This window comes from Hyla sarda, chromosome 9, assembly GCF_029499605.1.
Source record: "Hyla sarda isolate aHylSar1 chromosome 9, aHylSar1.hap1, whole genome shotgun sequence".
In the NCBI taxonomy this organism is placed as follows: Eukaryota; Metazoa; Chordata; class Amphibia; order Anura; family Hylidae; genus Hyla; species Hyla sarda.
The window spans coordinates 147,052,561-147,077,482 of NC_079197.1; the positions used below are offsets into that span (position 1 = coordinate 147,052,561).

The 24,922-nt window shown below is 44.9% G+C and overlaps 1 protein-coding gene across 3 annotated transcripts in view; it reads right to left on the reverse strand.

Annotated features, from left to right (window-relative positions):
• LOC130290337 (leucine-rich repeat and fibronectin type III domain-containing protein 1-like protein) overlaps nucleotides 1-24,922 on the reverse strand; it is a 693,710-nt gene that overhangs the window by 433,879 nt on the left and 234,909 nt on the right. The gene's annotated exons all lie outside the window — the stretch shown is intronic.

Sequence of the window (24,922 nt, forward strand, 5' to 3'; positions counted from 1 at the left end):
TGATGTGACGTCACGACCACCGCAATGAACCCAGCAATCGAAACGAAAAGTTCACAATGCCGGGGTGGCATGCAGGAGATCGCGGGGGTTCCCAGTGGTGGGACCCTACGATCAGACATCTTATCCCCAATCCTTTGGATAAGGGAAAAGATGTCTAGGAGCAGAGTAACCCTTTAAAAAACTTAATATGAACTTGTTCATTTGCTGTGTAATATATCCCACTCCTTTCCACCTTTCAGTGGACATATAAATGTTATGGCTGATCATATATATACAGTGACCCCCCGACCTAGGATGGCCCCAACATACGATCATTTCCTCATAAGATCACTCTCAGAGGCCATTGCATGTTGAAGGCAGCATCAACATACAATGCTTTTGTATGTCTGGGCCATCGCATAAACGGCTATCCGGCAGCACAGACTGCTCCAGCTGCCACCGGATAGCCGTTTACGGTGCCCCGTGTGGTCCGCTGATGATCACTTACCTGTCCTCGGGGCTCCGGTGCGTCTGCGCTCTCCATCATCGTCATCACGTCGCTGCGCACGCCTTCCCGTCATCCAATAGGAGCGGCGTGCGTAGCGACGTGATGGCGGCGACAGAGAGCGAGGATACCGGGGAAGCAGAGGCCTTGCCGGAGCGTCGGGGACACCTCGGGGACACCCCGGGGACAGCGATGGAGGGCGACATCCAGGGCAGCGGTGACGAGCGGTGACGGTCCGGAGCGGCGCGGACACATGAGTATAACCTCCAATACCAGTGGTCTTCAACCTGCGGACCTCCAGATGTTGCAAAACTACAACTTCCAGCATGCCCGGACAGCCGTTGGCTGTCCGGGCATGCTGGGTGTTGTAGTTTTGCAACATCTGGAGGTCCGCAGGTTGTAGACCACTGTCCTATACTTTACATTGCACGGATCCCTCAACATACGATGGTTTCAACAAACGATGCTCCATTTGGAATGGATTACCATCGTATGTTGAGGGACCACTGTATAAAGCAAAAACAGAGCAGTAATAAATTATCTTCCATGTCCCGGGGATATGTACCACCTGCAGAGCCATTTCCATTAGTGAGAACACAGAAAAGTTACTTAAACTATTCAGAACAGAACGCCTCAGTTGTCATTTCTTTAATTTTATGCTTTATGAACCCTTTTATTTCTCTTCATGTGAGAAAAAAAAAAAAGAAAAAAAAATCTTATATATTACAAAATTCTCCAAAAACTGGTTTCCAACCAAAAATGACTAATGTGTGATAACTAATGTCGTAGAGAACCATTTCTCATTCCACAAAAAGTAATAACTAAACCTACAATAATGTTCTTGTAGTTCTATCTGGAGAAACATTGTTATACTGCAAAGCAAAGCCGAACCTTCATAGACCATTACTAACGCTACAATGGTTTCCTTATCACCTGTGGCTGAGCGTCAACACCATCAATTACACAACCACAGTGCATCCAGAAAGTTTTCAGACCCTTTCACTTTTTTCACATTTTGAGGTCTTGTGCTAAAAAAAACACAGTAAAAAAAAAAAAGTTTTCTCCCAACATTTTGCACTCAATAATAATACGGTGATCCCTCAACATACGATGGTAATCCGTTCCAAATGGACCATTGTTTGTTGAAACCATCGTATGTTGAGGGATCCGTGCAATGTAAAGTATAGGACAGTGGTCTACAACCTGCGGACCTCCAGATGTTGCAAAACTACAACACCAAGCATGCCCGGACAGCCAACGGCAACATCTGGAGGTCCGCAGGTTGGAGACCACTGGTATTGGAAGTTATACTCACCTGTACCTGCCGCTCCGGACCGTGACCGCTCCTCACCGTTGCCTTGGATGCCGCCCTCCATTGCTGTCGCCACGTCCCCAGGGTGTCCCCAATGCTCCGGCAAGGCCTCTGCTTCCCCGGCATCCTCGTTCTCCGTCGCCGCCATCACGTCGCTACGCGCGCCGCTCCTATTGGATGATGGGACGGCGCGCGCGGCAACGTGATGACGACGATGGAGAGCGCCGACGATGCAGGGGATCCCGAAGAGGACGCGCCGGAGCCCCGAGGACAGGTAAGTGATCGTCAGCGGACCACACGGGGCACCGTAAACGGCTATCCGGTGGCAGCTGAAGAAGTCTGCGCTGCCGGATAGCCGTTTATGCGATGGCCCCAATATACAAAAGCATCGTATGTTGATGCTGCCTTCAAAATGCGATGGCCTCTGAGAGACCATCGTATGCTGAAATGATCGTATGTCAGGGCCATCGTAGGTCGGGGGGGTCACTGTAACAATAATGACAAAGTGAAAACAGAATTTTAGAGAATTTAGCAAATGTATTTAAAAGGAAAAACTAAAATCTTGCATGGAGATAAGTATTCAGACCCTTGGCTATGACACTTGACATTTAGCTCTGGTCCCTCGCATTTCGCTCGATCATCTCTGAGATGTTCCTATACCTCGATTGGAGTCACCTGTGATAAATTCAGGTGATTGGACAGGATTTGGAAAGACACACCCATGCCTATATATAAAGCCTTTATAGCTGACAATGCGTATAAGAGCAAAAACCAGGCCATGAGGTTGAAAGGACTGACTATAGAGCTCATGGACAGAATTGTGTGTAGGCACAAATATGGAGAACGGTAAAAAACATTTATGCTGCAATGAAAACTCCCAAGAGCACAGTGATTTGGGATAACCAGGACTTAAACCTTTAGTGACCATCAATAGGCCTTTTTATGGTGGTCACTTAGGAGCTTATTTTGGCCCTAACATCTTACCACAGCAGGTATAGACGTTTATGGTTGTCCAATGGAAGCCTGGCACTACCAGATCAGCTAGGCTTCTGCTCTAACAGCCAGGATTGGAGAAACCGCTTATCTTGGCTGTATAACCCCATAGATGCCAAGGTCATCAGAGCCTGTGACATCCGTCATGGTTTCCAATCGGCTTTTCCTACAGTTGGCGGTCAGTGAAGACCCTTTAGGTTTGCTGTATGTGTACTCTTATGAGGTCCTACAGACTGTAAATAGAAAAGATCACCTTGAGCACTATTCATTGGGGGGACATTTGTCATCTCACAAAGTATAAATGAACAGGATACGCTTGGCACTTCTCATGGAGGTGAAATATCTCTGGTTAAATGGGAGTGGCCGCAATGGAGAAGGAGCTGAAAAGCTGATAGCTAATGGTACTGAGCAGTCAGAAGGTAAGTTCAGAGTATATCAATACAGCAAATGAAGACCGTCACACTCACCACTAATCAGTTCTTCTTTATTCAGTCAGGTGAAGCAGGTACAGACCATTTCGCGTGGTATACACGCTTCGTCTAGCTAACGCTCACTGACTTATTGGCTAGACGAAGCGTATATACCACGCGAAACTGACACCGTCCCCCTGTATGCGCCCCTGCATCACCGATGACTGTACCTGCTTCACCTGACTAAATAAAGAACTGATTAGTGGTGAGTGGGACAGTCTTCATTTCTCTGCTGTATTGACATTTGTCATCTGTTCTGTGGAACGATACAGGTCCTAGTGATTTAATACCCACCGATCAGATAGTTCTATCCTATCCTGCAAATTGCTTTTAATGTCGGGTTACAGCCTAAAATAGGACCGTAACTAAGGGGTTAAAGGGGCCAAGAAATAGTCACCCCTTGATATTACAGGCCTACAGCCACTGATGCAGTGAGACTGTACAGACAGATATATCAGGACAATTGATCAGTGACAGTATAAGAAAGCATTTATTGTTCAGATCATCTACTTATAACACCAAGGCTGCCATGGACGCCCAACTCCGATTAACTTGTAAGACACCGGGTGCCCCGAAAATCCTCACCTCTACAGCATCACCGTGGCTCTGCTTAATGATGGAAATTATAGGCTGCTGTATTTAATTGAAATATATTATGCCGGTCAAAAGTAATTATATTTAACTGTGAGTATCATTAATACACTTATGTAGACAGGGCTGAAGGACTGACCTCTGAATCGCGTCTCTGGATCCAGAACATTTTGCACCTAGTAAGGATTACACCGTGAGTTATATAGATTGCATTGCCAAAATAATGTCATTTTAAATGTGTTTTGAGTGAAACAATGACCTCAATTTGTGACACGGAAGACAATATGACAGAATCTATTTAATCACTCAGATAAAATGCCCTGACAGTAGATACGGTGGAATGGGACCGCGCTACGCCATGAAATGAGAAGTCTATTTAAGTCAACCAGTCTGCACTGCTACTGTTTTTTATGGTTGACCCTTCTCCCATTTCTTTAACTTCACCTTCATCTCAATCAATGTTGAAGAACCTTTTATTTATTTTTTCCTCTCTTGTCTCACCTACATGGCTATTCAAGTCTCCGGCATCCATCATGGTCATGACTATATTAAGACAGTACCAGCTGGACATTTGACACCAGGGCCGGAATAGAAGGCTGCCTAGGACACCATACATAATTACCAACTAAAGGAAAAGAAAGATGACCAAAAACAATTGAAGGCTAAATATCTACCAAGAACAGATCCTTACCCAAAGTAGCGTGTACCCCAATGCGCGTTTCGCTCTTACTGAGCTTCGTCAGGGGGAAGTGACGCCCCATGACAAAGCTCAGTAGGTGCAAAACGTGCCTTCGGGTACATTCACCTCTGGATAAGGATCGGTATCCATGTTTGCTTTGTTTAGCATAGCAACTGGGAAAAACCACACACTTCCCCAGCAGGTTTCACACTGCACAAAAATTGGCGCTAATAACAAATTTCCCTCAGTATGCACTTATACAGTAAAATATGCATTAATAATTACACATTGGATGTTACCTGGAGTTGTGTTTTGTATAGTTCATAAAAACTACAAAATAAGCCATTCACAACACCAGATCATTGCTAAGCTGTGTCAGACACGCAGGTTTTACTCCTACTGAGCTTCAGGAAGCTCAGTAGGAACGAAATGTGCGTTGGGGTACACACACCTCTGCGTAAGGATCTATTCCCATGTTTATTTTGTTTGGAGGTATAGAGAATTTTGCATAACAACTGGAAAAACCACACACTTACCCAGCAGGTCTCACATTGTACAGAACATCGGCATAGTTCATAGTTCATGTATAGTTCATAAAAGCTACAAAATAAGCCATTCACAACACCAGAGCGTTTCTCATCCATGTCAGGCATGCATGTTTTTCTCCTACTGAGCTTCAGAAAGCTCAGTAGGAGCTAAATATGTGTTGGGGTACAAGCACCTCTGGGTAAGGAGTTGTACCCATGTTTGTTTTGTTTGGAGGTATAATAAATTTGGAGTAGCAACTGGAAAAAATCACATACTTGCCCAGCAGGTTTTGAATGACACAAAAAGTAGCGCTGATGATAAGCCCCCCAGTATGCACATATGCATATATACATTAATATATGCAGTTATTATTACACATTGGATGTTACTGTACATGGCGGTGTGTTTTGCATAGTTCATAAAAGCTCCATTCACAACACCAGAATGCTGATAAGCCATGTCAGGCACAGATTTTGCTCCTAATATGCTTTGTCAGGGGGCATCCCGCTCCCTGACGAAGCTCAGTAGGAGCGAAACGTGCATGGGGATATGCACCTCAGGGTAAGGTGAGGAGGTATAATAAATTTTGCGTAGCTACTGGGAATAACCCCATACTTGCCCAGCAGGTTTCGCACTGCACAAAAACCAGTGCTATTGATAATTTCTTCCCCAGTATGTACATACACAGTAACATATGCAGTTATTATTACACTTTGGATGTTACTGTACATGGAGTTGTGTTTTGTATAAATAACAAAAGCTACAAAATAAGCCATTCATAACACCAGATTGTTGCTATTGCAAAGCCGTGTCAGGCATACACGTTTTGCTCCTATTGAGCTTCATCGGGGTGTGATACCCCCTGACGAAGCTCAGTAGGAGCAAAATGTGCATTGGGGCACACACATCTCTAGTTAAGGATCTGTACCCATGTTTGTTTTGTTTGGAGGTATATTAAATTTTGCGTTGCAACTGGGAAAAACCACACACTTGCCCAGCAGGTTTCGCACTGAACAAAAACCAGTGCTATTGATAATTTCTTCCCCAGTATGTACATACACAGTAACATATGCAGTTATTATTACACTTTGGATGTTACTGTACATGGAGTTGTGTTTTGTATAAATAACAAAAGCTACAAAATAAGCCATTCATAACACCAGATTGTTGCTATTGCAAAGCCGTGTCAGGCATACACGTTTTGCTCCTATTGAGCTTCATCGGGGTGTGATACCCCCTGACGAAGCTCAGTAGGAGCAAAATGTGCATTGGGGCACACACATCTCTAGTTAAGGATCTGTATCCATGTTTGTTTTGTTTCGAGGTATATTAAATTTTGCGTAGCAACTGGGAAAAACCACACACTTGCCCAGCAGGTTTCGCACTGCACATAAATCAGCACTAATGCTATACACATATACAGTAATATGTGCAGTTATTATTACACATTGGATGTTACTGTACATGGCGGTGTGTTTTGCATAGTTCATAAAAGCTCCATTCACAACACCAGAATGCTGATAAGCCATGTCAGGCACAGATTTTGCTCCTAATATGCTTTGTCAGGGGGCATCCCGCCCCCTGACGAAGCTCAGTAGGAGCGAAACGTGCATGGGGATACATGCACCTCAGGGTAAGGTAAGGAGGTATAATTAATTTTGCCTTAGTACTGGGAATAACCCCATACTTGCCCAGCAGGTTTCGCACTGCACAAAAACCAGTGCTATTGATAATTTCTTCCCCAGTATGTACATACACAGTAACAAATGCAGTTATTATTACACTTTGAATGTTACTGTACATGGAGTTATGTTTTGTATAAATAACAAAAGCTACAAAATAAGCCATTCACAATATCAGATTGTTGCTATTGCAAAGCCGTGTCAGGCATACACGTTTTGCTCCTATTGAGCTTCATCGGGGTGTGATACCCCCTGACGAAGCTCAGTAGGAGCAAAATGTGCATTGGGGCACACACATCTCTAGTTAAGGATCTGTACCCATGTTTGTTTTGTTTCGAGGTATATTAAATTTTGCGTAGCAACTGGGAAAAACCCCACACTTGCCCAGCAGGTTTCGCACTGCACATAAATCAGCACTAATGATATACACATATACAGTAATAGATGCAGTTATTATTATACGTTGGATGTTACTGTACATAGTGGTGTATTTTGTATAGTTTATAAAAGCTACAAAATAAGCCATTTACAACACCAGAGCGTTGCTAAGCCATGTCGGGCACAAATACAGATCCAAATTAGTCGCTGCTTGTTAATGTGTGTCAGTGCGCAGGGAGTATTACCGAGCTGTTTGTCTTATCTGCTGAGACGTACTTTTCACCAAGATGCCAGCTCCTGCAGACAGATGCTTCCAATTCTTCGGGGATCGGCTGCTATATTTGTTTCTAGGTTTCCTTTTTTTTTTTTTACTAAAAAGGCTAAAATTCAGAAATGGCATACTGCAGTACTCTGCCCTATATTCCATAGAAGAAGCCAGGCCCATCCGGAGTCCGCATTGACAGCAGCCTCACAGGCAGCCCTCTTATCTCGGGAAACAAAATGTTTTCTTGGGGTCTAGAGATTGATGGTGACCTGAATTTAATGTTGAAGTCTGAAAGCGAAGGCGCAGCAAAGACTTCTCAGTTTTAGCTTGTCTCACTATTTTGCAGCTTCGGGAGCATCTACATCGGACAATGCAAATAATGATCCTATAAATGCTCTGTGTCTGGTCAGATGTAATTCCCATAACATTATCTATGGCAGATTGATTACCGTCATCCTATCACATCCCCTATAGTCCCCCCATCCTAATACTTACCCTTATATATCCCTCTTTTATTGATTGACCCCAATGGTCCTGTTAGTGACTCCAGTAACTTTTGTCTAGTTAAAAACAACTTATCCCCTAACCACAGGGGCCCCTGCTCTCCAAGTGTCCTGGAGCTGCAGACACCATGTATGGAGATACCTTAGTGCAGTGGTCTCCAACCTGCGGACCTCCAGATGTTGCAAAACTACAACTCCCAGCATGCCCGGACAGCCGTTGGCTGTCCGGGCATGCTGGGAGTTGTAGATTTGCAACATCTGGAGGTCCGCAGGTTGAAGACCACTGCCTTAGTGCTTTAAATGTGTATAGTATCTCTGACGCTTCCAAAGAAATAAATAGATGATGTTGCGTCTGCAGCTCCAGGACGCGTGGAGAGCCAGGGCCCCGTTCTAGAGATCGTAGGGGGTCCAGACGTTCTGACACCTTTCTACTATCTCCTATTCACTGGTCAGTGACCCATATTTACCAATCAGCCTGAAAGCCTAATTGTCTGGTTTTTCCCACAGCAACCAATCACAGCTCAGCTTTCACTTTACCAAAGCTCGTTAAGATATGAAAGGTGAGCTGTGATTGGTTGTTATGGGAAAAACCAAACATTTAGTGTTTATAATGGATCAGGGTGGATAAGGCTCATTGAACTTGGATATGATGGAGAATGTTTGACTTGGCTCCAATGGCCTCAAAAAATGTCATATTGTACTGTTTTTTTTGCATTCATAAAATGTTTTAATAACATAGACTAAGCTTTAAAGGGGTACTCCGGTGGAAAAACATTTTTTTTTTCTTTTTTAAATCAACTGGTGCCAGAAAGTTAAACATATTTGTAAATTACTTCTATTAAAAAATCTTAATCCTTCCAGTACTTATTAGCTGCTGAATGCTACAGAGGAAATTCCTTTCTTTTTGGAACACTGATGACATCACAAGCACAGTGCTCTCTGATGACATCTCTGTCCATTTTAGCAACCATGCATAGCAGCTGTATGCTAAGGGCAGCATGGTGGCTTAGTGGTTAGCACTTCTGCTTTGCAGTGCTGGGGCCTTGGGTTCAAATCCCACTAAGGACAACAATAAATAAAGACAGAGAGCATTCCAAAAAGAAAATAATTTCCTCTGTAGTATTCAGCAGCTAATAAATACAGGAAGGATTAAGATTTTTTAATAGAAGTAATTTACAAATATGTTTAACTTTCTGGCACCAGTTGATTTACAAAAGAAAAAAAAAATAATTGTTTTTCCACCGGAGTACCCCTTTAATAGGGAAGATTCACTATCTGTGGTGTTTTGGTGCGACATGGCGCACGTATCCTGTGTCATTTCCAGCTGGTCAGAATTTACTATCAGGTAAACCGCCAAGTAATATATTCCAGCTAATTGGAAAGTGCGATATTACGTTGTCTCTTGGTGAACAAAATGGCACAGCTGGCATACATGTTGCACAAGAAGAGAGTTATGGGTAAAAAACAAACAAAACCGGGGGGAGATTATTTGTCTGTTTTATGGAAAGTGACTATGGGAAGAAGGCTTTGGAAACTGGAGATGGTGTTGCAGTCCCCTGCTCAAGTTGGGAAACCACAACAGCACCAATGGCTCCAACCAGGAAGAACATGTGGCCAAACCCACAGAATGAAGCTGCTGGTGAATTCTCCTTATAACCCCCTTTAGGCTGCGTTCACACTGGAAGCTTAATATGTCCAATAAGCTATGGGTGGTTGGGGTTTTTGTGCGACATTTCAAAAGTTGCAGATGATCTGGCACCAAAAGATTTGCCATGCAAACCACAACCACTTTGCCCAACAAATAGGCCCTCTGGCACACGCGGCGCATATGGCATGTACTTCTGCCAAAAGTTACATAATAAAGTCTACATTGCCCTTTTGCGCTATGTTTACAAGGGCATATGATTTAGTAAATTTCCCCCAATATGTTTATAATATGAACCCAGTTCCGGGGCCTATAACAAATAATTGGCCCAAAAAACAACATCATGAAAAGATGACAGTAGAGGTCAGGATCAAGCCACCACCAAGACGTTTAGCATCAAATTGGTTACGCAACGTCTTAGGTGGTGTGTTCCGATTCTATTCGACACAGATGGATTGTGGGTAACGGCATACAGATGGACATGCATCTCGTAATTCAATGCTTACTCTATAGACACAGGCAACTCTGGTAGAAATCAGCCAGGGGAGGCAGGAATGAGAGATTCTGAGCCAGGGAGCGGATGAATTGGATCTGTCACATATAATAGGGTGTCGGATGCTGGGCGCGGGAGCTGAGAATGTTTATTTAACCACTGGATGTGAAGCAGTGTCCCTTCTCCCGGACGAAAGCCTTGTTTATTTCTTCAAGCTAAAGAGTACAGCTGAGATAAATAGTCAGGTACCAGGCCGAGCGTTTAACCTTGTCGAGGAGCGGAGGCCGGTGCTACTCGGATAACAGGGATTCTTGGTAAAAATATATCGGTAATATATGGCACTGCATCCCAACAGACAGATACACATGATTTATACCCACAACATCTATAAATGGGACAGTTTACAATATAATTCATCCGAGAGAAAAAACAATAGGATGGGAACACATTCATATTCCCAGTGTTTGCCCATGCCAAGCACATTTCCCTAATGCAACGGGCCATTTGAATCATCTAATTGACTCAATTTAGCATTTCTCAGTTTTTCCCCTTTCCCATGCAGCCTTTATTTTAATATTTTAAAAGGAACACTGTGACTGTGCTGTCTGAGCTACAGACATCATATTAAAGAACAGGCGGAGCAGATCCGATCCTTAGCCTTTCCTACCTGTCGAGTTGGGGTACATATATACGGCAATGCCTTCACCCAACAGATAATCCCTGTTATGGATGTGGTTTCCCGTTGGGTACATCTTTGAGAAAATAAAGACTAAAACAAAGCTGACTTGAAACTAACTTTGTGTTGCATAAAGGAAAACAGCCATGCATATAGTATAGCACACATCAGACAAATACAATGTGTATATTAACTCACCCACCCAAAAGCACACATGCGGCCCATCCAAATATTCTCCCTAATGGCTGTTGGTTACCTTCAGTTGGTGCACATTAAATAGATGGGGCCTATACAAAGTCCTGCTGCACAGTGTTACTTGGAGTAGGCGTAAACTCTCAAAATGTCCATAAACAGATCTCAAGGTCTTTTATCGGCATATAAGTTTAGGGTAGCCAGTTTTGGGACAGGGAAGAAGGTTTCAGGCTTAACCTTACACAAACTGTAAATCAGGTCAGTTCAGCTTCAAGTTCCCTTCACTGCTCACAGAGGCTTTCCTGCTCCAAATTATGTTTAACCTGCTAGCAGATTCCTCTCCGCTGCTGATTGCAATCTTTTACCCACAATCCCTTACAGGCTGTCCCTCTGTCTGCTTGCTCTATTGGAACTGAAAAATTCAGCACATACCAGCACATATTCACAAAATTCCTCCTTCCTCAGCTTTAGTCACTGCTCAGTTCATTTGCTTGCACAGTCTGCCATCTATTGGACACTTCATATTTATGGGAAGAGCTTTAGTAGACTTTTTAGTCTATTCATTTAAATCTCTGATCATTCTGAGCCTAGGAGTCCAGTGGGCGGTCCTTATCAGTGACTGCCTTCTGTGTATGAGAAATAACTGTCAATCACTAATAAGGACTGCCCAGATTTACATGAACAGATTACAAAAAGTCTTACTAATCCTTTCCACATAAACAATACATCAATCTGCTCGGCTTCCAATGCTCTATGACAGTGTTCTCCAAACTGTGGCCCTACAGCTGTTTCAAAAATACAACTTCCGGCATGCCTGGACAGCCAACAGCAGCTCAGGCACCATGATCAATGTGACAATATTTTGACTTTTCGATTGATGGTAGAAAAGCCTGTCCCAGAGCGGAACTGTTTACATTGGGGCTCTGTAGTTCTACATTATTCCCCCTGGTCCAGGACTGGTAAAACAGTGCCACCTCTGTCCACAGGTTGTGTCCGGTATTGCAACTCAGCTCTACTTAAGTAAAAAGGTCTGAGTCACAATACCACACACAACCTGTGGACAGATGTGGGGCTGGAGTCGTCATGTTTTCCTCATCTTGAACAATTCCTTTCAAAGATATCTATGGTTAAAGGGGTATTTCGCCTTTATACATCTTATCCCCTTTCCAAAGGACAGGGGATAAAATGTATGATCGCATCCGAGATGTGTTGTCACTGCCATGCCCCCTAGTGATGTCACGCCATGCCCCCTCCATTCATGTCTATGGGAGGGGACGTGATGGCCGTCACGTGCCCTCCCATAGACATGAATGGAGGGGGCATGATGTGACATCACGAGGGGGTGTAGCCATGACGTCACGTCACAGTCTTGGAGGCAGCGCCCGGCACAGAATGTCGGGGCTGCACCAAGATCGCGGGGGTCCCAGCAGCGGGACCCCAGTGATCATACATCTTATCCCTTGTCCCGATAGAGGATAAGATTAGTGAAGCTGGAATATCCCTTTAATACAATTTCAAATGTAATTTTTCAGATAACTCTTCTTCTCTGCATATCTTACAGTATGTCAGCCACTTCACTTAACTTTTGTGTTCTTATTATAGTACAGCTATGAAAAGTAAGAATATTCTAGAGTTGAAGGCGGTTATATATACCAGCAGTAATATTTTTGGATGATTTTTCAAGGAAATATAATGTTCCTGGTACAATAGCTGTGGCTGGTGACAGTGACAAATGGGAAGTGTATGAATACACAGTGCAGCCACTCAGTTACCCGGCACAGTTATGTTATTTCCAACACAAGTCCATTGAGAAACTCAAATTACATTTCACCCAACAAGGGTAACATTAAAAAGCATTCAAAGGCTGTGGTTACCAAGAAGAGCTCAAAACTCTATAAAAATCACTCCAGCGCCTCATATTCCAATGGGACAGGTGCTAGAATGATGGAAGATCTGCGCAATATACTCTATGCATTCGGAAAGTCTTCAGACGGTTTCACATTTGGTTATGTTGAGGCCTTGTGTTAAAATACAAATAAAAACAAGTTTTCCCCTCATCATTCTGTACGCAATTACCCATAATGACATAATGAATACAGAATTCAGAGCCTTTACTCAGGACTTAGTTGAAGTTCCTTTGGCAGTGACTACAGCTTCCGGCCTTGTAGGGAAGAGGCCCCAAAATATACACACCTGGATTTGGAGATTTTCTGCCATTCTCCTCTGAAGATCCTCTCAAGCTCTGCCAGGTTGAATGGGGGGGACCAATGGTGTAAGCCATGTTCACCAATAGCTAAAAGAAGCATGACTGAGAGTCTCTTCTCCTGTCTCTCTGCACACTGCAGGACACAGACGTTATAGAAGTTTATGGGGCCTTCCTTCCAAGTGAAAAAGATACAGGAATCAATCAAGCCCCCCTGTGGGACCCCCAATGACTGTACCTTTTGACCAGACTTTGAAAGGTCACACCCTTCCAACATGTCAGATCCCAATGTGAGAGCGTAGATCCATGTATGGGGGGTTGTATTTGGGTTCTCTAGGGTAAACTTTTGAGTCAGCTCCCTTAACCCTCCCCCCCTATAAGCTCTCCCCCATTACTCATTTCCCTCTAACTCTCTTCAATGGTCTTGTGTGTACTTAGTTGGGGGGATGCCCTATTTTACTTTTTTTTTCTTTACCCTATCCCCCCCCCCCCCCCCCCCCCGAATTGTTAAATGTATTGCCGTCACTCTGTTTAATATGACTATTAGCATGAGTGCAACTGTACAACACTCACCGGAAGTTTTTCCTGCATTGCTCATTGTGTTTTATTGTTTCATCTGTTTTTTGCCTTTGTTCAACATGCGGTTGGAATACTTTGAGACAATGTTTATTGGATGATTATAACATTTCTAATAAAGACACAGAATACAAATAAACCCTTCTTTTAACCCCTTAAGGACCAAGCCCATTTTCACCTTAAGGACCAGGCCAATTTTATTTTTGCATTTTCATTTTTTCCTCCTTGCCTTCTAAAATCTATAACTCTTTTATATTTCCATCTACAGACCCATATAAGGGCTTGTTTTTTGCATGACCAATTGTACTTTGTAATGAAACCTCTGATTTTACCATAAAATGTACGGCGAACCCCAAAAAATATTTTTTTAAGGAGGACATTTTTGTGAAAACCACAATTTTGCACATTTTGGAGGGTTTCGTTTTCACACCGTACAATTTACGGTAAAAATGATGCGTTCTTTATTCTGTGGGTCAATACAATTAAAATGATACCCATGGCTAGATACTTTTATATTTTTGTACCACTTAAAAAAAAAATCTAAAACTTTTTGTACAAAATCAGTAATCTATAATCGCCCTATTTTGACCACCTATAACTTTTTCATTTTTCCATATATAGGGCGGTATGAGGGTTCATTTTTTGCGCCTTCATCTGAACTTTTTATCGATACCACATTTGCATATATAAAACTTATATTTCATTTTTAATATATATATTTTTTTAATAAAATGTGACAAAAAAGCTGAATTTTTGGACATTTTTAAATTTTCTACGTTTACGCCGTTCACTGTACGGGATATATTTTGATAGTTCGGACATTTTTCAACTTTTTTTTTACATTTTTCATGTCCCCATAGGGGACTATCTATAGCAATCATTTGATTGCTTATACTGTTAAGTGCTATGCATAGGACATAGCACTGATCAGTATTATCGGCTATCTCCTGCTCTGGTCTGCTCGATCTCAGACCAGAGCAGGAGACGCCAGGAGACGGCCGGAGCCAGGTGAGGGGACCTCCGGCCGCCATTACAGATGATCGGATTGCCGCGGCAGTGCTGTGGGCGATCCGATCATCTATTTTATTATGCGCTTAGCAGGCTGGTAGCAGCCGGAACCTGCCGTGTATGACGCGAGCACCTCTCCGATGCTCGTGGTCATACACAGGATGTAAATGTACATCCTGGTGTGGGAAGTACCGCCAAACCAGGACTTACAGGTTATCCCAAGGTGAAAGGTTTCCCCTATCCACAGGATAGTGGATAACTAGCTGATCAGTATTGGTCTGACCATTGGGACCTCCATCAACCGCATTGCCCCTTGTCTTACCGAGCTTATAGTGTGGCAGTGTACATTCTTGACCACCACTCCATTCATTCTCTATGGGACTTCCAAACATTGTGAAGTTCCGTTCAGAAGTCCCATATAGATTGATGAAGCAGTGGGCAAACACATACACTGCTGTTTGATTTACTTAGGGGACAAAGGGCTTCTACTCTCGGGTTTGTTTTGGGGCCCCGGGTTAGGACCCTCTCTGATCATCTTGTTATCCCAAATCCTGGGGATAGGATGATAACTTCTAGCTGTCGGAATAATTTGTCTATGGTTCACCACAACTAGCAGCACATATTTTGCTGGAATGACACTAATCCAGAAGAGAGACAGCCAGGCACAGTCAAGAAAGTGTTAATGCCTCTGTAATGACACTAAGTGAGGAAGGACATTCAAATTGCTTCAATTTTGTGGGAGGGAATTATAATTGCCCAGTGTATTTAAACATGTGCAAATAAAATAAAACCACATTATGTCCTTGGAATGCTCACAGAATAATAAGAGAATGGTCTGTTTTAATATTTAGCCCAGCAGTTTTATGGTCCTCCTGATTAATTAAGGGCTGTAACATTAAAGGGGTACTCCAGCACTAATACATCTTATCCCATATAAAGGATAGGGGATAAGATGTCTGATCATCTGTCATTCAGCACCCACCTTTGCGGGCTCTCCGCCGCGCTGGAGGCTCCGAGTGTACAGCGTGACGACCACAGGGTTGGAGTATCGTGACGTCACGACTCCCCCCCCCTGTGACATCATGTCCCAACCCTTCAATACAAGTCTATGGGAGGGGGCATGACAGCCATCACGCACCCTCCCATAGACTTGTATTGAGGGGTCGGGGTGTGACCTCACACAGGGGCAGAGTCGTAATATCATGATACTCCGGCCCCGTGGTTGTCACGCTGCACACTTGGAGCCTCACGCGCTGCACAGAGCTCGCAAAGGTGGGGGCTGAATGACAGATTGCGGGGGTCCCGCCACTGGGGACTCTGCCTATCCCCTATCCTTTGGATGGGGGGGGGGGATGTATTAGGGCTGGAGTACCCCTTTAATTAAATAGCAAAATAAACTGTAGTAGAATTCTATGATATACAAAATGCTAATCCAAGACTCAGTCCGGCACAGGCAGTAGAGACTGGGGCCCATACCCAAGATAAACTATTGATGGCTTCCCGTTATGGTGCAGGATTTTGCAGGGGCTGGTGTTTTTTACCCTTCCCTATCACTTTTGGCCAATCCCCACCACCACCCCTATCTGATAACAATGAATTCCTCTGGGGAGGGAACTTTTCCACTATTAAGAGGAAAGGGACCAACCAGATCTAAGACCCCTCCCTCCAAGGAGCCACATGGCCTGCCTCCATGGCATTAAAAAGTATATGCCCTTCAGTAACAATAATCTGGATTTATAAGAAACAAAATTCTTATTTTCTCCAGCACAAACTTCAACCTTTATTCACAGTAAAATCATAGAGGTACGAACTGTAAAACACACACACACAAAAAACAACACCTACGTGTTTCAAGACGAAGGCTCTTAATCATAGCATAATCTGGATTTACACATGGTGTTATGGAAAAACTGAAAGTTATATTTTAGTGAATGAGATTTTATAATATTGCATTATTCAGAACACAGTAAGCCTCATACACGCTGATTGTGCTGTGGATGTCCCCTATTGACTTTAATAGAGGACTCCTGAAATCAAAAAGAAGGTCACCAGTGTTCACTGTAGTCTGGATTTCTGTAGAAGCAATTTTAGGAACTTATTTCACACAGCCTATAATCAGGTAGTGTAAGCTGAACTATACTGGACTGTGTGATCCCAGTCTTAAAGGAAATATGTCATCAGAAAATGACCTATTGCTTAAATCAAGTTTTTAAGTTAAACATACCATTTGAGAAATTGTGGCAATTTTTTTTTCTTTTTGTGTAATTTTCCTATATGTGAAAATTCCAGCGGCAGCAGTTCTCTCCCGATTCGGTGCTTAATGTCCGCAGGCAGTAAGCCTTGTCACAGTCACTACAGCAGAGTGAGGGACTTCTCCGGTGGATTCCGCCAAAAGATTGAACATAAACAATCTAATTCTGGAATTGGCGTACTATGAACGGGCACTTATACAGACACTTCCTGTTCTGTAGAGATCTTGTGGTCTCCCAGTACAAATTCATCCGCCCATTGAAGGGTTAAAATGTCAAAGGCTTTCAGTGATGTCATAATGTTGTACTGTGAGTTGTTTGTGCATAACCATGCTATGTGTTAATCCATTCTATAAGGGGTCTAAACTAGGGATCAACCGATTAACGGTTTGGCCAATATTCACGATTTTGTACGTTATCGGTATTGGCAATTACCTTGCCGATAATCCGATAATGCCCCGCCAGCTGCACCGCCCCCCCACTGCACCACGCACCACCCCCCCACCGCACCGCACCCTACCCCGCACTGCACGCTGCCCCCCACCGCCGCTGCGCCATTGCCTCCCCCATCCCCAGTTTTATAATTACCTGTTCCCAGGGTCTGGAGCCCACGCTACTTCTGGCTCCTGCTGCGTCCTGCTTTATGCTGTGCGCTGCGCAGCACAATGACGAGTGACGTCCTCACGCGATGTCACCGTCAGTGCGCACAGTGACAGCGCAGGACGGGAGCCAGAAGTAGTGCGGGCCCCGGACCCCGGGAACAGGTAATTATAAAACCAGGGATGGGGGAGGAAATGGGGCAGCGGCGGTGGGGGCGGCAATGGGGCGGCGTGTGGTGCGGTGAGGTGGGGGTCAGCGGCGGTGGTTGGGAAGACCCCCGGACAAGCAGGAGGATAGAAGCGGGTGGCGGCGGTGGTCTCTGGCCCAGCAAAAGCCGCTGCAGTTCATTGATTTGAAGCGCCCGCTTTAAATCAATGATCTGCAGCGGCTTCTTCGGGGCCGGGGGGGGGTGGAGAAATAGCCAATAACTTATACCGGAATATCGGTATAAGTTATTGGCTATCGGCCTGAAAGGCCACAGATTATCGATATCGGCTCTAAAAATCTATATCCGTTGATCCCTAGTCTAAACGCTCCAATAGCAGATCTTACTAGAAGGTGCTAGGACATGTGGGTGGAGTCTTCCTCCTGTCTTTTTGAGACAGAAAGATGGCTTTCAGTTAGTCAGAGGATGCTGTTCAGATGTTAGGTGCCTGCCTCTCTCCCTAGCTCAGCACTCCACACAGCTAGGCCCAAAGTCCTCCTTGTCCCCTGTCTAAAATAGTGGATAGAGACATCATTGACTCCTGTTATGAGACCTGCATCCTGCCATAGGACATTGCAGCTTCTCATCTGTAAGTATGTTAACGGGAACCTATCATCAGATTTTACCATATACAATGCCTGGCAATGTGTTATATATGGTAAAATCTTCATCCTCACCATCCTTGGGAGACGTTCCTGTTCACAGCGATGATAAGGATATATTGTCCCTAAGCAGATGGAGCAGAACAATGACACGAGCCATGCCAGGGCTGTCAATCACGCTGAGGGGGCGCGATTACAGCCGGAAAAGCGTGACTAGGTGAGTATAGTGCTCTGCCAGGGGAATACTTATATATGTGTATATATATATATATATATATATATATATATATATATATATATACACAGTGGTCCCTCAAGTTACAATATTAATTGGTTCCAGGACGACCATTGTAAGTTGAAACCATTGTATGTTGAGACCAGAACTCTATGGAAACCTGGTAATTGGTTCTAAAGGCACCAAAATGTCATACAAAAATAGGAAAAAAGTGAGGATTGCAGAAAAATTTGTAGATAACTAATATAGATAAAGCAAATCCTTATATATAAAAGTAATAAAGATCTGCTGGGAGCTGTAAATCACTGTCTATGTCAGTGTTTCCCAAGCAGGGAGCCTCCAGCTGTTGCAAAACTACAACTCCCAGCATGCCCGGACAGCGACATGCTGGGAGTTGTGGTTTTGCAACAGCTGGGGCCACCCTGCTTGGGAAACACTGGTCTATGCAGAGGACAGGAGCTTCTTCCGGGTCCTGTAAGTAAAAAAGTAACGGAGTCACCCTCACCTGGTGTCCAAAGGAGCAGCTAACCCTGGTACAGCTAAAGAGTACAGAGCATGTAATACCTCCCTGTACTGTAGGGGGCGCTACCAGACACCAGTCAGTGCATACGCTTCAGTAATACAGGGGTTTTACCAGTGAATGCCCATTTTGATTGGTCGGTTCTTCTGGCTATTGACACGTTTCGCAGATCTGGACTGTCCGTACATTGTATGTTGAGTCTGTATGTTGAAACTATTGTATGTTGAGACCATTGTAAGTTGAGGGATAACTGTATATATATATATATATATATATATATATCTTCACTAGAGATGAGCGAACTTACAGTAAATTCGATTCGTCACAAACTTCTCGGCTCGGCAGTTGATGACTTATCCTGCATAAATGAGTTCAGCTTTCAGGTGCTCCGGTGGGCTGGAAAAGGTGGATACATTCCTAGGAAAGAGTCTCCTAGGACTGTATCCACCTTTTACAGCCCACGGGAGCACCTGAAGGCTGAACTAATTTTTGCAGGAAAAGTCATCAACTGCCGAACCGAGAAGTTCGTGACGAATCAAATTTACTGTAAGTTCGCTCATCTCTAATCTTCACCATCCCTGCCGGCAGGAACGTCTCCCGGGGATGGTGAGGAAGGAGATGTTACCATATATAACAAGTTGCCATGCATTACATATGATATAATCTGATGACAAATTCCCTTTAACTCTTTTAAAGGGGTATACGGATACAAAATATTCTGTTCTCTTGCCACAATAAAAACCGAAATAAAACACATACCTTACTATCTTGTTCGCTCAGGGGTCCCCCCCATGAAGTCTGCCAATGCTTTGGCTGCTATTTCCAGATTAACTACCGTATTTTTCGCCTTATAAGACGCACTTTTTCTTCCCCAAAACTAGGGGGGGAGAAAAGTTGGTGCGTCTTATACGGCGAATACACCCCTATCGTGTCGGTCCCTGCGACCATCAACGGCCGGGACCCGCGGCTAATACAGGACATCACTGATCGTGGTGATGCCCTGTATTAACTCTTCAGATGCGGCGATCAAAGCTGACCGCCGCGTCTGAAGCAAAAGTCAGGCTGTTCGGGACCAGCCGCGGTGAAATCGCGGCGTCCCGAACAGCTTACAGGACACCGGGAGGGACCTTACCTGCCTCCTCGGTGTCTGCTCCGTGCTGGGATCCCCTGCATGGCCGGCGCTCTCCTTCGACGTCATTACATCATCGCGCACACCGTGCCGTCATCTAATAGGAGCGACGTGCATAGCGACATGATGACGGCGATGGAGAGCGTGGATCCCGGGGAAGAAGACGTCCGGAGCGTCGAGGACACCATGGGGATGCGGCGACAGCTATGGAGCGACATCCAGGGCAGCGGTGACGGGTCTGGAGTGGCGGGGTCACGTGAGTATTACCTCCTAACCAGTGGTCTTCAACTTGCGGACCTCCAGATGTTGCAAAACTACAACTCCCAGCATTCCCGGACAGCCAACGGCTGTCCGGGCATGCTGGGAGTTGTAGTTTTGCAACATCTGGAGGTCTGCAGGTTGAAGATCACTGTTGGGTGCAAAATCTTTTTTTTCCAGATTTTGCACCTTTAAAATTGGGTGCGTCTTACATGTCGGTGCGTCCTATAGGGCGAAAAATACGGTAATCTCCACAGTGACAGCCCAATCACCGACTGAGGCAGGACATGAGTCAGGACAAGTCCATCTTAAAAGTAGTGGCCGGAGTATACAACGGGAATCCAGAGAACTTCACATGGGGACGTATGAGGGAGCTAGGCAGGTCCAGAAATGCTGGGAGTTGTAGTTTTGAAACAGCTGGAGGCACCCTGATTGGGAAACCCTGCTTTAAATGCTGTTAACAGATAAGAGCAGAAGTTCAGGCAAGATGGCTGCCACCATAATAATGTAAAGAAAAAAAAAAAAGGGAAATAGAAACAGAATAGAAAAGAAAGATCTGGTTCAGTATCTGACTCTGATAAGTAAAAAAAAAAAAGAAAAGAAAAAAGAAAAGAAAAGAAGAAAAGAGGAAACAAAAACAACAACAACACAGCTGATACTTTCCCTTTTTAGCCTATGACATGATGTGTGCAGAGTCATACAGAGGTTATAGTGATCTATAAAAATTGTATGTTAACTGTAAATACCAAATAGCAAAATTGATATTATTGTCAGAAAGCGAGATACAGACACTAACGGCTTCCCGCTCTGGATATATATACATGTCCAGCGGTCAGGATATACGGATCGATCCATCTGACATTGTCTTCATATAGGAGGGAGAATATAACCAGCAGTCTACAGACAGACACATCCTTCAATAAAAAGAATTGCGCTTTACTATGATCGAAGAGAAGAAAATGACAATGAGCCAATCACTCTCTGGAATTTAATGATGAACATAAGAAAACGGTCACGAGAGGCTGAAATAAACACATAATAAATCCATCCACATACTGCAGTCATTTATTCATTTACATGGATTTCCGTATTACAAAATTTTAATAAGTAATTTGCATTTGCAAGTCTAGAAACCTTCATAGGCTGTACAGCACTTGGGCATCTCGGGGGCTCCCATAGAAAGGAATGCGCCATCTGCAGCTCGCAATCAGGCACTTTTACCCTATCCTGTGAATAGGGGAAGAGTTGTCAAATGCTGGATTACCCCAAACTCCATACTTATAATATTGTGCCCCTATTGGCTGAATGAGACTGCCCATGCCCTGTGGTCAGTGTATTTCATACACATTTTTCCTTAAAGGAGAACTTTGGAATAGGAAAATTATCATCCATACTCCCGGCAGTAAAAAAAATAAAGCTGTACATACCTTCCTTCGCTCCTCCGGTGCCTCCGGTAACTGGCTCCGGCCTCCGCCGCGATCACCTTTCTGGTTGCTGGTGGTCGGTGAGTCATACTGCACTCAGCCAATCACCGGCTGCAGTGAAGTCCCGGCTCGGCCGGCAATAGGATGAGCGGCATTGTGACGTTTTCGGCCCCGGCAGCAGGTGCCGGTGTAGTGAAGAATTTTGTGTCGCCAGCCGAGTCGGGACTTCACTGCGGCCGGTGAGTGCAGTATGACTCGCCAACCACCGGCAATCAGGAAGAGGATCGCGGCGGAGGCCGGAGCCGGTTACCAAAGGCATCGGGGGGAGTGAAGGAAGGTATGTACCTGTTTATTTTTTTACTGCCGGCAGTATGGATGATCATTTTCCTATTCTGGAGTTCTCCTTTAAATGGTTGCCGGCATTAGACAACCTTTTTTTTTTGTTTCAAGATCCTCCAGATATTAAAGAAGTAGTCCACTTAATACAAACTTTGTATAGGGGATCTGATCACGGCAGGGCCAACAGCTGGGACCTTGCGGTCTCCTATGTGGTTCCCCGTCTTTCACCTCTTTATTCAGGGTCTGTCCCTTTTTGCCAGTGCGCTCCGGCTCCCACCATCAGAGATGTGCTGTTCCTGTACATAAGTGACGACTTGGTAAGCCAATCATTGGCATAGAGAGGGGATCCCGGCGCTTGGACCCCCCACGATCAGACAGGGTCCTGTCTTAGCCAGTGATTGACTGAGCAGGCCATCATGTCTGTTCAGCACCAGCACGTCTCCGAGAATGGGATCGGAGCGCACTGGCAAAAAGTGTCAGACCCTGCATGAAAACATGAGAGACGGGGCCCATACAGGAGTTTGTGAGGGGTCCCAGCAGTTCGACCTCCTACGGTCAGATATTTCTCCCCTATCTTTTGGATAAGGGATACATTTTTAATTTAGTGGAGTACCACTTTAATATCTGGAGGATCTTAGGGAAACTGCCCATGATCACTGTCTCATTCAGGCAATAAGGGACAATATTATAGGTACCTCATAGGGGTTATCCAGCGTACGACAACTTAAACCCTATCCACATGATGGGGATAAGTGATTGATCGAGGCCTTGGTTTTGATAACTCTCCCCTATGATGTAACCACAGCATCAGCAACATTGTGCAGCCATTGGCAACCAAATGCTGGTGTGGTTTTGCTTGCCTATGATTATGGCTACATGTAACCAACCCTCTTGTCTTGTCTCAGAACCAAGCTGGAAGGGAGCGAGGAAAGTTAATACTTGTCCCACTCCCTGGACTACTGGCTATGGAGGGAACTACAGTGGACCCTATTCACTTGAATGGTGTTGTGCTGCGGTGGCTGTATATTCCTTTGCAAGGTGAGACTGTAAGGGTCTGGTTAATAGGACCATCCTAGAGAAGAAACCATTCCTGATATTCCGCAGCATTTTACAATTTTGAGGTTACAATAAAGACCAGTATAAGACATTACAATATTTCTCACTAAATATTTAAGCAGGATGAGTGAGGACCCTGCTCGCGAGAGGTTACAGACTACGAGGAACGTTGTTGAGGCAAAAGGCAGCAAGTACTTTTTATATACAATGGTCCAGCCATGTTTTATAAATTGGGAGATCACATAAAATGGTGGGTGAACCAGTCACCAATCCATCTCTGAATGCCTAAAAAGCAGAGGGGACTGTAATAAATGTACCTGTTCTTGCTTGCGCGCTGTATCCGTCCCCTGCGGAGCTCTGTGAGGGAAATCCTGGAATTTCTATTTAGACAAGCTCTGCGCCGAGATGTGTGTCATATTACTGACAGCCCTGCCGACCAATCAGGGAGTGGAGGCTCTGGGCCAATCAGCTAAGTGCTGGCGCTCACACCTTTTCAGGGAGGGATATTTAAAGCAACAGTTGCCTTGCGGCCACACCCATGTTTAGTACAATGCAGAGAAGAAGAATATCCAGCGCAGGATAGATGCAAGCAGGAGCTTTAATCAAAGTCACATGGATAACACAGAATAAACCAACGCGTTTCGGGTCAAGCTTGACCCTTAATCATGGCATGATTAAGGTTCCAGCTTGACCCGAAACACGTTGGTTTATTCTATGTTATCCATGTGACTTTGAATAAAGCTCCTGCTTGCATCTATCCTGCGCTGGATATTCTTCTTCTCTGCACTGTTACAGACCGGAGGCACTGCCGGTTAAGTCCCTGCGCAGGTGGGAGTGCTCAGCCCAGGTGAGCTGCCAAGTTCTCTCCTCTCATGTTTAGTACAACTAATAAGGGATTAACCAGGGCAAGCCAAAAGAGAAAAGGATACTCTTGGTTTCTGTCTCCTGGCTTGCCCTTGGTTAACACCTTGTCTACTGATTTTGTTTTTAGTCAGGCCATTTGTCACTGACCCAGCCTGTCTGACTATCCTGGCACCCCTGCACTTAGTCCAGCGTAGGGACCGTCATGCAGTTGGGGCCGGTGTTTAGGGCGGATCATCTAAGTAGGTAGGGGCAGTGTCTGGGGTAAGCATCAGTGTACACAGTTTCCTACCACCAGACATGGCAGGGACACTGCTGAATGATGGTGGAGGGACATATTGATAGTGGGGTGGGGGGGTGGGATGACCATTTAGGGCAGTGGTTGTTACGCCGAGCGCTCCGGGTCCCTGCTCCTCCCCGGAGCGCTCGTGGCGTTCCTCTCTCTGCAGCGCCCCGGTCAGACCCGCTGACCGGGAGCGCAGCACTGACACTGCCGGCGGGGATGCGATTCGCATAGCGGGACGCGCCCACTCGCGAATCGCATCCCAAGTCACTCACCTGTCCCGGTCCCCGGCTGTCACGTCCTGGTGCGCGCGGCTCTGCTCCTTAGGGTGCGCGCGCGCCAGCTCTCTAAGATTTAAGGGGCCAGTGCACCAATGATTGGTGCCTGGCCCAATCAGTCTAATTAGCCTCCACCTGCTCCCTGTCTATATTACCTCACTTCCCCTGCACTTCCTTGCCGGATCTTGTTGCCTTGTGCCAGAGA